The sequence below is a fragment of the Camelus ferus genome, chromosome 12 (assembly GCF_009834535.1).
Source record: "Camelus ferus isolate YT-003-E chromosome 12, BCGSAC_Cfer_1.0, whole genome shotgun sequence".
Classification (NCBI taxonomy): domain Eukaryota; kingdom Metazoa; phylum Chordata; class Mammalia; order Artiodactyla; family Camelidae; genus Camelus; species Camelus ferus.
In genome coordinates this window covers 49,667,181-49,684,040 of record NC_045707.1, presented here as the reverse complement: position 1 = coordinate 49,684,040, position 16,860 = coordinate 49,667,181, and positions in this window count along the sequence as shown.

Below are 16,860 nucleotides of genomic sequence, written 5' to 3'. Positions count from 1 at the left end.
ATTCAGGTGCTGGACTAGGCATGTGTGCTCTCACCTGCGAAACTCTTCCTTCTTTCTCAAGGCTGTGTTCTCTCCTATACCTAACCATGGCTTGTGAACTGGTACACACCACCTGCATCCTCCCCTAACTTCTTGTATCTGCTCACCTCAGTTGTGTTTTCAATGTCTGCTTGGTTACCTGAACCAAATCATGACTGCTTGCTTTATTTTGGGGGGGTTTACCATGGATTATACTTGAAGTCCATGAAATCTTTCATGACTCAAGAGAACAGGTCTAATTTCTTCCCTGGGTGGTCTGAAGATTGCAGATTTTTTTTTTTTTTTTGTCATTGAGGATAAAAGGAGTAATTTAAATAAATATGGAATAAGTACAGAGTTGTATTCTCTGGGGAAACTTTAGCCAGATAAAATGCAATACTTTTTTTTTTAGCTATATAAATTCTTGGTTATATAGAATAAAAAATACTTTTGATTTCTTCTGGGACTCTGATTGTTGAGCTGTGAAAATTGATGGAAATAAGGTTGTTTTATAACTTTCAGTTTTCTAACAGTGACAATCAACAGAGTATTCTGCCTCTATCTTCCTGACATTTCCCAGGATTGGCCTCCTGTCTTGTTTTCAGTGACACTTCACGTTCTTAAGCCCATCTCCCTCTCCTCCCTGCCTCTTTCAGGATCTTTCTCTCCAGATCTGGCCACGCCCATGGTTCCCATCCCTGTTCTTTCTCTCTAGTTTGTTACCCTTTGCTCTCTTTATCTCCTCTTTCAGCTTCTACCATCGCCCCACTAGTGATGGCTCAAATTTGTTTCTGGCTGCTTCAAAAGTTCAAGGCACTTATTTCCACTGCCTGCTGAATATCCTTATGTCTATATCCACCTCTATTTAAAATTCAGCATTTTCTTACTAATTCAACACTGTTGCTAAATCAGTCACTATCGTTCTCAGTCATCTTTGACCACACTCTCTCCTTCAGCCCTTCTATCCCTGTAGTTTCTACTAGTTTTCATCTCCACAGTAATTCCTGTATGTTTCCTAATTATTAAAATCATCACTGTCTTCCTGTACTATTTGGTTACCACAGGCCAGATCCTATGGGAAAGACTGGACAAATGCTTCCTTCTTTACCATTATTTATCCCCTTTGCTGCCTTTTTCCTGGTTTATTCTAGGACAATTCTAATGGACCTTCCTGCTACCATTCTTTGCTCCTCTAATTTACACTATATATAGCTGCTAGACTATTTGTCTCTTTTCATTGAAGTACTGTTGATTTACAATGTTGTGTTAGTTTCTGGTTTATAGCAAAGTGATTCAGTTATACATATACATATACGTATGTATTCTTTTTCATACCCTTTTCCATTCTAGTTTATTACAGGATGCTGAAAGTAGTTCCCTGTGCTATACAGTAGGACCTTGTTTATTTTATATGTAGTAGTTTATATCTGCTGATCCCAAACTCCTAATTTATCCCTCCTCCGTCCCTTTTCCCCTTTGGTAACCATACGTTTCTTTTCTGTGTCTGTGAGTCTGTTTCTGTTTTGCACATAATTACATTTGTATAATATTTTAGATTCTACATATAAGTGATATCATATGATATTTGTCTTTCTCTTTCTGACTTACTTCACTTAGTATTATAATCTCTGGGTACATCCACATTGCTGCAAATAGCATTATTTCATTTTTTATGGCTATAGATTACTCCTCTTAATGCACAAGCCTGACCAATTGCTATTATCCAATTATATCCAAAGCAGGCAAGGCTTTAACCAAATGTGACCTTACCTTTCATCTAAAATTCCAAAGTACTTTTAAAAAACATTTCTAAAGGCAATTTAAAAAATTTTCCTGCAATGTTTTTTTGATATAGATGATGACATATAGAATGGGTGGATCGTATCTTACAATCAGAACCTGCAGACTGCAAAACCAGTTAACTCCCCTTCTAGATTTAAACCTTAACAAGGCTTATTTCTTTCTGAGTATACCATGAATATCATTTATACTTGGTAAGAATGCAATCTGTTAATTACTGAATGGACTTCAGCATTTTAACAGTCTAGGTTATTAATTTTATTTTATTAATTTTTATTCAGATGGTGTTACTGTCCTAGTTATTGCAACAAAAACAACAGGAATATGTGATTAAATGAAACAAAATACATAATTGAGTTTTTGGTAGTAAAACTTGTTCTGCTAGCAGATTTTTTTTCCTTACAGAAGTATTGCAAGTGATGCCTATTGTAAAAAGTCTAACACCATAGAAGTGTGGAAAGTAGTATGTGAAAGTTTCCTTTCTCCAATCTTACTGCCTACTGTTAATAATTGGCCTTATATCTGTTAAGTGTTTTTCTTTGCATATAGAAGCATTTGAAATAAGTGAGCGTTTATATTCTTTCTGTTACAGAACTGGGAACACCCTGGTAAAAATATTGTCTGCGCTCCACCCTGATCTCCTTGGAGCCTGGTTACCAGCTCTGGCCATCCGCTTGCCTTAGGCTGCCCTTGGGCTCCTGGAGGAGCTTTGTGGCACACAGAGGACTGGAAGTGCTTGGGAGGTGACCCACTAGATGAGGCTGCAGCCAGTGACTGAGTGGTAAATGAGTAATCTGCCTCCAGAGCCCCTTCTGGGACCAGACTAAGGCTGAGACCTCGCCTAAAGTCATGCCCTGCTTGACTGCCTCTCCAGGTCCTGCTTGCTCTGCTCCCTGTCTCTGCTGGAGCCCTTCCCTAACATGTCACTTGCATGTAAATCCTCGTCTCAGGGACTGTTGCTGAGAACCCCACCTAGGACAGATACGTCACACCAACCTTTCTCCTTTGTCAGTCATAAGAATTAAACACTTATTCTTTCCGCAATCTTTCCTAGGCTAAATATCTTCTGTTATTTTATGTACTCACTTTCAAATACGAGAAAATGCTACTGACCTAGCATGGCTTTCTTTTGTTTTTAGAAAAGCAGTGATAAAATTGCAAATGCGCAAGAGCAGCAACAGCATTCTCTCTCACATGATAATGAAACACCCACTGAGCCAGCAAAGGGGTAACATCCATTGAGCCAACAAGGGGGTAAGGAACTGAACAAAAAAAGAACAGAATGAAACTGACATTTGTAGCGGAGAATCTGTGACTCTGTCTCAACGTGCTTCTCTAAGCAAATGACCTCAGCCCTTATGTGGGGTCAACGAAATATCACAATCAAAAGTGAGGTTAAAGACTTCTTAAGCTCCTTAACACTTAAAGAGATTTTAAATTATAATTAGGACAACATCAACTATAATGTATAGCTTTGCAACTGTTTTGTTCTCTGACTTTTACTAAAGAAACAATAAGCAAATGAAACCACTTCTAGTTGTCAAGGTCCTTCAACTGCTTGCAATCCAGGAGGAGGCAAGTTTATAAAATAAGGCAGCTAAAAAAACAACACATGATATTCTGTAACCAGATTCACAAATGCTGTAGACATTTAGAGAAGTACATACTATTCTGTAGAGACTTTATCAGGGAAGGTTTCACTGAAAAGCTGTCATAGCACTTAGGTAACGGAAGGTCAAGGATTCCAGGCAGGAGTTCATGGGTAAGTGCTAAGCCTAGAATAAGCACACTTGGTATGCTTTGAAGAGAGAAGGAAGCAGTCAGGGGAACTCTTTGATCAAAACAAAAGATACAGATTCAGAAATTATGTTCTAATGGGGTTTTATACAGTTGGACAGGCAAGGTGAGGTCAGGTAACAGAAGATCCCAAATCCTGGGCTGAGGAGTTTGAACTTGATTAGAAAAGACACAATGAAAGAATGTAGATTTTTAAGCAAGTAAATGGCATGATATTAGAGGTTTTATAAAGATTAACTTAGCTCTGGTATATCAGAGAGTTTATTTTAGGGTTTAGTATATCAGAAAGTTCACTACTGAAAATTTGTTGGAAACTGCAGTTCTATATTACGATAAAGAGCTGGATTTGAAGAAATGACAAGGTGGGGATAAACACTAGAGACCAGAAGAGATACCAGAACTTGGTAATTGATTACTAGGGTTGGGATAGAGTAAAGACTAGAAGATGAGTCTAAGGTTTAATCTTTTGAGTAATCTGGGGAAATGTGGTGGGGGAGACAGGAGCTGCACATAAAGAGAGCTTACTCAGGTGGGAGTGTGCCTTGATCTGATTTTTAGACACTTGGGATTAAAGCAGAATGTTTCAGCAGAAATGTCCTGTTGCATTCTATTTTCTAGAAATAAATATGGAACTAAAGCTTGGCTGAAAAATTAAGTGTTGGAGATAGAGTATTTGTGCTCATTATGATAGAGATGAGAATTTAAGCACTGGATAAGAAGTGGATACACTCCTAAGAATGGGGATACACAGAGAAAATAGCTGAAGATGGAAAAGTGAGCCCTTATAAACAGCCCACTTGAGTTTTATGCTTAGAGATACCATTATATCTAGATGGTCATTGGAGGTTACATGCTAATTTAGCAGAAGACATAGCCTATTTTGTTAGCCTAATACTACATTCAGCCAGGAAATACAACCTCCTTCCCCACAGTTCCCTCGTTCTGCTTTGGCTCTTCAGAATTCCCTTACTGCTCTTCTGGGGAACATGGAATGAACAGGAAAGGCAGAGGGGAAGGGCAGGGGACATCTGTATTTCCTCCTTCTCCCCACCTCATCTTTATACTCTGTTCTCTACACGATTGGGTCTGGACTGAATTCTCATTGTGGTCATATGTCAAGAACTGAGGTTTCTCTGTTTTGGGGTATCATGTGACTTCAGTGGACAAACTTGCCACCTTTCATTTTTTGCTTTTCGGTTTTTTAATCTGATGACTGAAGATACCACCTCTGCTCCTGCTTCACAGGGATCTAGAGACGACTAATGAGAAAAAGTTGGGGAGGGCCCAGGGGATGCATATCAATGGATATTTCACAGTACACTTAGGCAGCTTATTGTCTTTAGTTCCAGTAAAAACAGCCTATTGGGAATAAGTTCAAAGTCTATAGAATCTGGTGTTAATCCAACATGACTCTTGATGTTGCAAAGGAATATGCTTTGGAAAGCCTCTCTAGAACTCTGATGTTTTATGAATATGGTGATGATAATAAAACTAATAATCAGAAATAATAATTCTATCTCAATGATGACACAATTGTTCCCATGCAATTCTTCTAAATTTTAGTTGGAATATGCTGCTTCTTTGAATTGGGTAGAGGCAATAGTCTGATAAGACAATACATATCCAGTCTTCATTTCGTACTTTCATGGTTACAACCACTGTGTCTTTGGCTTTCTTCTTGTCTTATTCCAAACCAGACTGATTTTCAAGAGGGACATTTCCCAGGTAGCTCTTGGACCCAGAGAGAAACTGGCAACTGAAGACTTCTGTTGCAGCTTCCATTATAATTTCAGCACAACCCTCTGAGAAAGGTTTTACCATATGGGAGAATACAGTGACCCACACAGAAATTTCAAAAAATTAGACCACTCCGATACAACAAAGCCTTTTCAATCCTGTAATCAGTGGCTATTTAAAAAGAACAAGTCCACAATTTAGATTGTCACTCAAGGACTAAAATACCAAGGAGGTGATTTTAGATCTGTAATGTCTCCCCATAAATTATACAATAACAACTTTAAAAAATCTGATGCAGAATGTATTTTTTACTTCTCTGGGACAAGAACATAGTGAATCAGGAATTACAGATGTTAATAAGGTATGGAAAAAAACTCAGCATAGAGATTAATGTCTAAGGTTTGCCCCTTTCATTAACAAGATTTGTGCAGTTTAACTAAATGTGCTTGGCACACAGTAGGTGCCTAGTAAAAAGACAGTAGTCCTTTGCTTGGATGTGTGAGAGTTCATATCATATTGCTGTGTGATTTATTTTCTTATTAACTCCCTATTTTAGAAGCTCAGATAGGGAAACCAACCAAGGATAAAAGAGCTAGATAAAAAGTCAATGTTTGTTTTGTATGAATAGCTGTAACATCACACAGCAAATATATTTTTAGTGATTTTTGGTGAGTTGATCTTTAAAAAAGATAATGGAAAAATATGAACTGCTAAAAAGTCTCACCATATGTGGCTATTTAGTTTTCAAGCTGGGTTCTGAGTTATCTAAGTTATCAAAGGAAACATTCTGACATCCAGGATTTTTCAAAAGCCACACAAATTCCTGGTCAATTTATAGGCAGATACCTACCTGCACTGAGCATATTCAATAGAAAGTTTTCTTCCTCCTAGCTCCTTTTCCCTCCCTCTCATCCTCTCAAATTGATTACAGTTTATGTTCAGGGAAGAATATTTCTCTCTGCAACCTTTCCTTTCTGTTACTATTTAGGTCATACATAGCAAGGCATCCAGATGCTTTGTTACTAATTAAGTCACTGATCTTTAACCTCTTTGGGCCTGAATTGACTCATTGGTATTAGATCAGTGGCTCTCAAATGCTGGTCCCTGGATTTAGATTTCATTAGAATCACCTGGGATATACGTCCAAAATACACAGTACTGAACCTAGCCTCAGTTTTCTAACTCTGGGGGTGGGGTCAGGAGTCAGCAGTTAACAAGCTCCACAGGTGATTCTATGTGCAGCTGGCTGTAGGACCAGTAGAGTCTTTCTCTGTCTTTCCTGCTTACAGATTCTAAGTCCATCCAATTTTTGATTTTCTACCTACGCTTTTAAGCAGCATGGGTGTGTTTATTCTCCCAGCCTCTGAAAGAGGATGAGAGGCCTGGGAGACCTCTCCTTGGTGTTGTTCAGGACAATCTGGGCCACAAAAGACAATTTTGTGAATCAAGCTGGCATTGACTTTTCTCTTTGGGTGGCCTCCAACTTTTTCATATATCAATTTTTCCTCAGTTGTTAAGAGAGATGAATTAACTTTAAAGAATTATGGCTTGAGGTTTTCCTGAATACGTAAGTACTGACAGTACATGGAAGTCCTCACACTGACTGCACCAGTTCTATTAGTGATGTAGGAACTTTACTTGATTTAGCCCTTGTTCCACTTATACATATATGTGAAAAAGTTGCTTTTCAATCACCTTTGGTTGGAAATAATAGTGTTTATTTGGGCAACAGATTCTGCCTTCTTATGAACTTTTGATAGGCTATGATACTAATTTTTTTAACTTCTCAATTAGAAAGAAACACAGATGTATTGCAGAATATTCAGAAAGTATAGAAAATCATAAAGGGAAAGATTGAAATTACCCATAATCCTACTACTCAGAAACACACTCAAGACTTTGATGCAATCTTTTCCAGTTATATATGCACACAGATGTGTGCAAAAAATAAATATTTAGAACTTTAACCCTTTTATCTCTGCTTAATATTTTATACTGAACATTGTCTCTTATGATCAAATGTTCTTTAAAAACAAGCAGAATTTAATGGCTATATACACTATTTCTACAATGTGATTAGACAATAAATTATGCAATCACATCATTTTTTATGTGTAGATTCTTTCTAACTTATTGTTCTTATGATCATTCTAGAATAAGCATTTTTAGCAATACTTATTTGAATTTCTTACTATTTCCTTAACATTTTCTCCTAGACAAGAATTACTAAAATAGTTTGAATGGTTTTAAAACTCTGGAATGCTTACACATCACCAGCAGAACTTGTTAAAATGTTAAAACTTGTTAACCCCCTTTAAAGGTTCTTGATATATAATACAAACTACTTTTCAGAAAAACTTAAAAATCAACACCAGGACTATATATCCTTATAAATGGAGTTCTTGTCATTAAAAATTTTCACTAATTGAAATCCTTGTTGTTCTGCTTTACTTTTCTTTTCTTTAAATATTAGAGAATGTGAATGTTTTCCACTGGGTTTTTGAGCCAGTTATTTTTCTTGTACTATAAATGTCCTATGTTCTTTTCCCTTCTTTTTTTTCATTAGAGGGTTAATGCTTTTCTTAGATAATTTCTCTGCTTAATTATATTGACTTTCCATGACTTACTGCTAGTAAATGTTTTCTGGTTGGCTGGTAGATTTTTGATCTATTTGTGATGATGATGCAATTTCTAATGGTGTTAGCAATGATGAGTACCATACTGTAAATGAAGACTTCTCCCTGGTAAACATCTAGGTGGAAAGTCGAGATAGTGCAGATCTTGGTACATTTAAGAAATGTCTGTGTGATGCATGTGGCCTGGACTTTTACACACATGGGTGTTACAGAGCTAGAAGAGCGTTCAAGGACTGTTTTATCTCTTCCTCCCCATTTGGTGAGGAGATCAAGCTGAAGTAAGGCCATGACATATCTTTACCTGTAAAGCATTATTTTATGTTTTACTTTCCAGAGGAAGAAAACAGAGACATTATGTCCTTCCTCTGATTGCGGATTGCATAAAACTTCTGATTCTTGGGTCCCCTCACAGGCCTATTGAATCAGAATCTCTGGAGACAGAGCTTGAAATCTGCATTTTAACAAGTTCTGCTGGTGATGTGTAAGCATTCCAGAGTTTTAAAACCACTGGTGTTAGGGAGTTCAGATGATCAGTGGTGAACTTCCTGTCACGCTAACATCTTCTTCACTTTTCTCCCTCTCAGTGCTCAGGTACTCAATTTGCATTATATTAGATTGTGCTTGTTATACGTTGGTTTATAAAAGTTTTTAAGTATGTACCAGGAATCTGAAGCTAGATTTAAACTCATACAAGGAGACATAACTCTTTTTTTTTCTTTTTAGACCACTTTGCATTATGCTGCAAAAGTTATTGACTCATAGGGATTCAAAGTGCCAAGACAATGGAGATGTCCTAATATTTTAAAAATACAAGCCTATTCTTTATATTAGGAAATGGAGGCAGAGAGTTTTAAATGTCTTTCAAAGTTTGTCAGGTTTCATGGTTTTTGATTTACTGTTTTTTGATTTTAGCTTGTAAAAGACGACTCTTGACAGATATTACCCCAGTGATAATTTTAAAAGTGTTTTTAACAAGATGTTTTAGAGGCATCCTTTTTGTCTCAGAGACATGAGATAATACATGAGAATCCTGATTCTGTTTAGTCCAGCAAGAATATATTGAGAACAGTGCTTGATCACAGAAAGTCACAAAAACATTTTGCCTTATTCTCTAGCATGCCCAGCTTTGCTCCAGGAACTGCGGCTCCACTGCTGTGGGATGGAGCACAGCCCTGTCCTCGAAGGACCTGTACTTAATTTTTGATATTTTATTGTATTAACTTCATATAATTTTATTCTCTATAATTATATGTAACAATCTATATTTTGAAAGCACCTGCAATGCTCTTGTTTGCTCTAATAATACTATTACTGATATACATTTGTATATAACTTTATGGTCTTTTCAAAGCATATTTACACACAGTCTTAGAAGAGCTGTAAGAACTTAGCACAATATTGATAGGTGATTTTTGTTGAGTGTATACTTTTATTGAGTACTCCGTACTCCATGCCTGACTCCAAGTTTCCTCTATGGATTCCATCACTGGATTGTCCCAATAATGTTACGAGGTACACTGCATTATCTCCAATTTCTCAGGCATGAAAATAGAGCTGGACAAAGTTAAATAATTTATGTGACAGGACAAGTTTTTAGAAACCAGGCATTTCATCTCAAGAGCTCACAGTCTTAACCATTAAGTACACTGATGATCCAGTGCGTAGATAACTGTAAAATAAGTAGACAGGTAAGGACATTCTTGTCAAACTATTTATTGCTCAGATAGAAGGGAGCACATGATTGAACTTGCTTGCAATGCTTAGTAGAATATTTTCTGTGGGTATTTGAATATAAGCCCTGGATGGTGGTCAGTGACCAGGACCTCTTTTGAAATCTCCAGAACCAGAAAATATATTTTTATTTACTTGCATTTTTTTAACTCCAAAGCATCAAACAGCATAGCTACCAAATAAAGCAAAAACTATAAAGCAAAAAAGTGGGAGATTTCAACACACATATTCAAAATTAAATCAAGTAAAGAAAACAAAAGTAATGATGTAGAAGAAGTGAGTAATATAATTAACGAGATCTATTAATAGCCCAATATAGAATCTTACATCCTTTAAATAGATTGTATAATTTTTCAAGTGTCCCAGGAATGCTTACAAGAATTAATTATATGCCTGGCCAAAAAGTAAGCTTAAAATCCAAAGCGTTGATTTTACAATTCATGTTCCCTGATAGCTATACAATAAATTAGGACATTAAGAAACATTCCTCAATAACTTTTGGATCAAAGTTAAAAATAAAAACAGAAATTACAGACTATCCCCAAGGCAGCAAAAATGAGAAAACATCAACTCAAAATTTATGGAACACAGAAAAAGTTATACACAGAGAAATTTATAGATTTAAGCGGCACGGTTACTAAAGGATGATTAAAAATTAAAGTACCTTTGTAGTTATTCTAGGAGATTAAAATATATACAAAATAAACCAGAACATATTAATAAACATAAAATCAAAAAATTATAAAATAGAAAATAAACAAAAAAGCTTAAAGGTTAAACAAACATGGAACTCAGCTAATTAAAAATATTAATAAAACAGCTAGATAGCACATAAACCTGATTGAAAAAGAGAAGGTACAAAATGTAAAAAATCTGAAAGGAGGAAGGAGTCATAACCACAGATGTGGAAGAAATTAAAAGGCCTAAGAAAGTATGTGGTAACCCATTTGACAACTCAGAAGAAACTTATGTTATAACAAATGCAAATCACTAAAATTGATCTAAAAAGAGGACAACTTTAGCATTCTAAATGCTTCAGAAAATACTGGAAAGATGAATAAAAAGAAGCCACTAAAGAAGTTAATAGGACTAGATGCCTTTGTGGTTAAGTTTAATCAAATTCTTAGAAATTATCCATCCAAGTATTTAAACTATTCTAGATCATAGGAAAAGATGTAAATGTTCCCACAGTTCATAAAAGAAACTTAATTTTAACACTTACTAATGACAATACAGATAAAACACTGCAAGCCAACCTGTATAAATACAGCAGCAAAAAAAAAAAAAAAAAAAAACTCAAATGAAAATATGATCAAACTGAACCCAGTATTTCATCTAGACACACAAACTACAATATACTGAGCAGAATTAATTCCAAGAATGCAAGAATGGTTCCAAATCATGAAAATTATTATTGTGATTTTATATGGTGCAGGAGAAAAATCATGCGATTTTATCAATAAAGGTAAAATGCTTAGAAGGCATTTGTTATTATTTGTCAGACATTTCCAATAAAAACTCTAAATAAAATAAGAAGTCACTTATAATTAAAACCTCTAAAAAGTCAACAGTAAGATTAAAATCATTCCTGTGCTAACCATTCCATAACATAAAACAACACAGCAATATTTACCCTCAACAAGAAAATGAAATAATTGGTTATAAATTTGGAAAAAAGATAAAATTATATCTTTTTGGAGATATGATTATGTACTTAGATAATCTAAGAAATTCCAGTAATACCAAATAGAAGTATGAGGAAAATGTGGTAAATTTATTGTTATATCATATTTCAAAAAATCTAAGATGCCATGGATTTTAAGATAGCCCTTTACTTTATGTACTCCCATGAAGGAAAAGAGTTGCCAGTTATAATTAAGATGTCATCATTATAGGATATATCTCATTTTCAGAGATGTGAAAATGTATGTTTCAGAATTGATGATAAGACAGATATGAAAAAAGCAATTGATTTTCCATGTACCAGAATTTCATTCATCTCAAAATGAGAATTAGAACACATATTACCATCACTGTCGTGACAAAAATCTATGAAAAACTTCGGAATAAATTCACCAACAAAGAAGACACAGGACCTATATAGTAAAAACAACAACAACAAACACCCATGAATTTTTCTGTAAAGACAAAACTCTCCGCACAAGTGGATCAATATACTATATCTTTAGATCAGAAGAGTTAAAAGGCTAAAAACATCCATGCTCTCAAAATTAGTATATAAATTCAGTACAATGCCAATTAAAAACTAGAGGGTATTCTGGGGGGAGGATTTGATAAGATGATTTAAAAATTCATATCAAAGAATAAATAGAGTAGTCAATAAAATTAAGAAAACAAGAACAGTGAGGGGTGATTAAGCATAACAGATGATAAAACATTCTCTAAGCTGCCACAACCTAAGTAAAGAGGTACTAGCACAGAAATTACAAATTGATCAGGCAGGGGCAGGAAAAAAGATACTGCATTTTAATTCAGTGGGAAAAGAATAGTTTAGTTCATAAATGGTGCTGGTAAAACTGGCTCTCCACCTGACAGAAAGTAAAATTTGACCCTCATTTTTCACCATATAAATTCCAGGTAAACTAAATCACAACATGTAAAAACATAGAATAAGAAAATGAATGAGGTGATATATGAAAATCAGTGTTTAAAAAATATTTGCAACACAGATAAAGTACTATTATTCAAAACATGAAATGATAGCTTGTATACTGATAACCGTAAGATAAAAACACACCAAAGAAAAATGGACAAAGGATATGAATGGGTAATTTATAGAGGGACAAGTCCAGATGGGCAATAAGCAAAAATTTTTGTTTTACTAGTCAGAGAAATGCAAGTTAAAGTGAAAAAATAACATTATACACATCAGTTTGAAAATTTTTAAAGGAAGATTACATGTACTATAGGTGGGAATTTGGGGAAAGGATATTCTTATGCACGACTGGTAGAGGCACCTTTCAGAAACCAATCTGGAAATACTTCTAAAATAAAAAATATACATACGGTTTGGAAGAGAGGGTTCACTCCTGTGATCCTGTGCCATGGGAATGAAAGGGCTAGTCGTGCAGATGCTTACGGCAGCTCTGCTGTGGAGGCCCAATACAGAAAAACAGAGTGATTCACCGTTAGTGGAGGAATGAGAAGATAAACTGTGGTATATTCAAAACATGGAGTATTATACATCTACCAAAAGAGTAAGTTGGACTTATATCACCTACCTCAAAAGGACATTATGCACTGGTAATTGAGGAAAGCATATAAAATAATGCCATTTGGTAAAACAGAGATTCCCCTCTCCCCTGTATGGGTACAAGATATGAGAATGGAGAAATATGAAACTAGATGTTTAACATTTGCTATCCAGGTTTGGAGATGGAGAGAGGGAGAAGGAGAGTCAGGGAAGAGGAGAAAGAAGATGCAATAGAGTATAAAGAATCAACTGTGAGTAAGAACATGAGAAAAAAGAGAGAGGATATCGTTATCTTGGCACAAATAGGGCTGGAATAAGTTACAGGGAGACACATAGAAGACAATTTTGAAAACTATTAGAATCTTCATTTAGCAATGCTAGTTAAGAGTTAAATCTGTTTGAAGATGGAATTAGGGACTGATTTCAGAGCCCACAACTTATGATCTTTACTTTTAGTTATATGTGTACCTTTGAGTGGATGTTAAATGCTTGTGAGGTCACAAAGATTTAATTTTAAAATGTGATGATTCCTTAGTTTACCTATAAACTCAAAATCTGTCTTCCTCTGGCAAAATTAAATACACAAAAGAACATTTTTCTCTTATCATTTTCATATTTAGAGCATGGTGTGTATCATTTTATTTTGTAAACTTCCTGGTGCTCTCCCGAAATGGGAGTGAAAATCATTTGTTACTGGTTTTCCCTACGTGCCTTGCACATAGAAGGAATTCAGTAAATAATTTGTTGAACAGGATTAAATTTCACTTTTTTTTGAGTGCTTTCCAGCTGAGATAAATCACCACTGGCTAATAAATAAGAATTCATAATCCCAGTGTACTTAGCATTCCTTCCTTCTTCTTTGTCATGTAGGAGACAGACTTTTTGCTTTATTTAAGTGCCAACGATTTGAAAATGCAGAACGTCAGTCACAGTGAATAATACCAATTTCACCTTTACTCAAGTGTGTATCTGGCCAGTAACAAGTGATTAAACCTATCACTGTATTACCTTGCTAACTGGAGGTGCTTACCACGTTCTCCTGGTTTCTAAGGCAACTGATTAAAGAATTTAAGAACTGAGCCCTCATTTAGGCTGATGCCCTTGGAAAGGTAGAATTTCTTTTCCAGGAGGCCGTACTGGGAGACAAGGCTTATTTGTTTTAATGTTTTCCATTTCTCTGAATTTCACAACACAAGGTGCTCAGATACCTTTTGGTAGAACTTACTGGAAAATGTTACCAATATAAATATGTAGAGCTCAGTTTTGCCAATCCAAAAAAACACTTGGTGGGATTACTGGTAAATAGGAGGCAACTCAATGAAGACTCTGTTTTCTTTTTAGCTTCACTTTTTATTTACTTCTTTTGCAGCACAAGCTGTAAACGGTGATACTGATGATCTTGGGCCAACATCTCAGTGAAGGGCTCTCCCTTACAAAACCCATGGCTTTAGATTGGTCCAACACAGACAGGCATTTCATGCAGTTATGCTGTTCAGCCTGGATACCCTCTGTGATAAACTGCCATTGAGATGAATTCAGTGGTTCTCTGGAATGAGTTCTTCTGGGCTACAAATGATCTCCAGGGAGAGTCAGGGCTTGCTTCCAGTGGGAGGTTAAGAGGACTTTCCCCCCTTTCAATTAGAAGGCATAGCTAGTCTGAGATCTAACCAGCAAATCGTTCACGTACTTCTACAGTACTCCCAGCCTCAGCCACATCCTTGTGGATTAATTACCCAGATCTCTGAAACGAAGTGACTTTTTTTTTTCATTAACTCGTTGAAGTATCTCATGAGCACTTCATTGCCACATAAAAGTTACTAGCTTTGTTCTTTTCTCTTGCAAAAGAAGTATTAAATCTTAGCTATCAGATGTGAAAGGTTCTTTGAGGGAAGAATAATGTTGATCACATTTCCATACATTTTGGGGGTAATGTTATTATGACTCAAAGTCTTGAGGTAATTTCAAAACTGCAATAAATCCATACACCTTATGAAATGGCTCCAGCATGTAGGCATCACACTAGAATGTAAACTCTGGTATCTCACCTGCTTGGCTCACCAGTATATCCCTGTGCCTTTTCTAAGTGCCTGACATATAGTAGGTCCTTGATGAATGAATAAATGGGTGAATGAACAGAGGTGTATTGCACTGGGAAATGGGCCACGGTGAGGTTAATACGGTATGCCAACTGGGAGTGGTGGGGGGTTGGAACTAGACTCATCCACCAAAGTAGAAATTGGAGGGACAAACCCAGCTGACAGCTCTGGGAGGAATTCCATTTCAGCAGGAAGAACGCACTATTTAGTTGCATGGACTTACACACAAAGTAGTAATGATAACATGCCGCTATATACTTTACATACATTATGATTAGTCCTTATAAAGCAAATGTTATCATCTTCATTTTACAGTGTGAATAATGAGTCCCTGGAGGTATAAACACTGTCTTGACCTCACATAAGTAGTAAGTGGTGAAGTTGAGATTCAAAATCCTGGCTACTTTCAAAGTTCATGCCCTTTTTCTAAATTCATGTGAATGATAGGCAATGGCTGTGGGCGTACATTTAACATGAAGAGGCGGGGAAGCCCGATGATCAGGCGTCCCCCATTACACAGAAGTCAGCAGCAGGGCTTTCAGGAACCTGGGCCGGGTCATAATCCCCCAGGTAGTGGGGACCCAGTCACTGGGCTGGGAATCCGGGTTAAGAGACAGGAGGATCTGGTAAGAGGAAGGTAGGGTCCTTACCTCAGAGGAACCAAGTTACTGGACAAGAAACAAAGAGGGTGACTCAGGCACAGATTATTGGTTTTCTATTGCTGAGTAACAAATTATTACAAACTTAGCAGCTTCAGTAACACATGTTTCTTAGCCTACAGCTCTGTAGGTCAGACGTCCAGGTGGGCTCTGATGGGATCTCTGCCCAGCATCTCAGAAGGCCTAAAGCAAGGATGTTGACCAGGCTGGGCTTTTATCTGGAGACCCTGGGAAAGAGTCTGCTTCCAGGTTCATTCAGGCTGTTGGCTGGATTCAGCTCCTTGTGGTTGTAGATCTGAGGCTGCTGTTTTCTTGCTGGCTTTTGTCTGAGGACCACTCTCGGCTTCTAGAGGCTGCTCCCAACTGCTAGCCTGTGACTTACCCCATATTAAATCCCTCTCACCCTCTGAATCTCTCTGGCTTCTGCTACCAGCTGAATACAAATCTCTGCTTTGAAAGGGCCCATATGATTAGAGTAGGACCATGTGAACGATCTCCCTATTTCAAGGTAACTGATTAGTAACCCTAATTGCACTGCAAAGGCCCTCTGTTCCCCATGTAAAGTAACATAAGCATGGGCATGATATCCCATCACACTCACAGTCCTGGGGCACAGACAGGGAGAGCCTGGGGGGCTCTCCTAGAATCCAGCCCATCATGCAAGGGAACCATTAGGATCAGAATAAAGACAACAGTGGGGAGGCCAAGATCCAGTTAAGCTCTTTGAATTTCTCCTGCTTTAGGCCAATTAGAGCAAACCATAGAGACAGGGTGGCTGCATCCAAACCAGATCACCAGTCCTGACCCGTTCTGTGCCTCTGTCAGCAGGCTCCCCAGCAAGGTGGCTTCGGGGACAGAGGAGAAAGCGCCCAGCACGTACACACGTGGAGCTCATTAGGTCCTGACGTCCTTTAGGAATGGGACAGGAGTCTGTGAGTAGTTTTGACACTAATTCTGCTGGTGGAAGGGAGGTATATGATAATGATGAGAAAGTCTATATCATGTCTGCCCTCTTCTGAAACCTGTACCTGTTCATGAAAATAAAATAATGTTTTTGCCCAAAGGCTTCTTAATCTGTTCCCAGTTGTCATTTTAGTGTTGGGAACTAGGCAGGGGACCGTTGCCTGCAGAGTGACTTTGTAACAGCCCTCACCTAACAATCGGCTCCACAA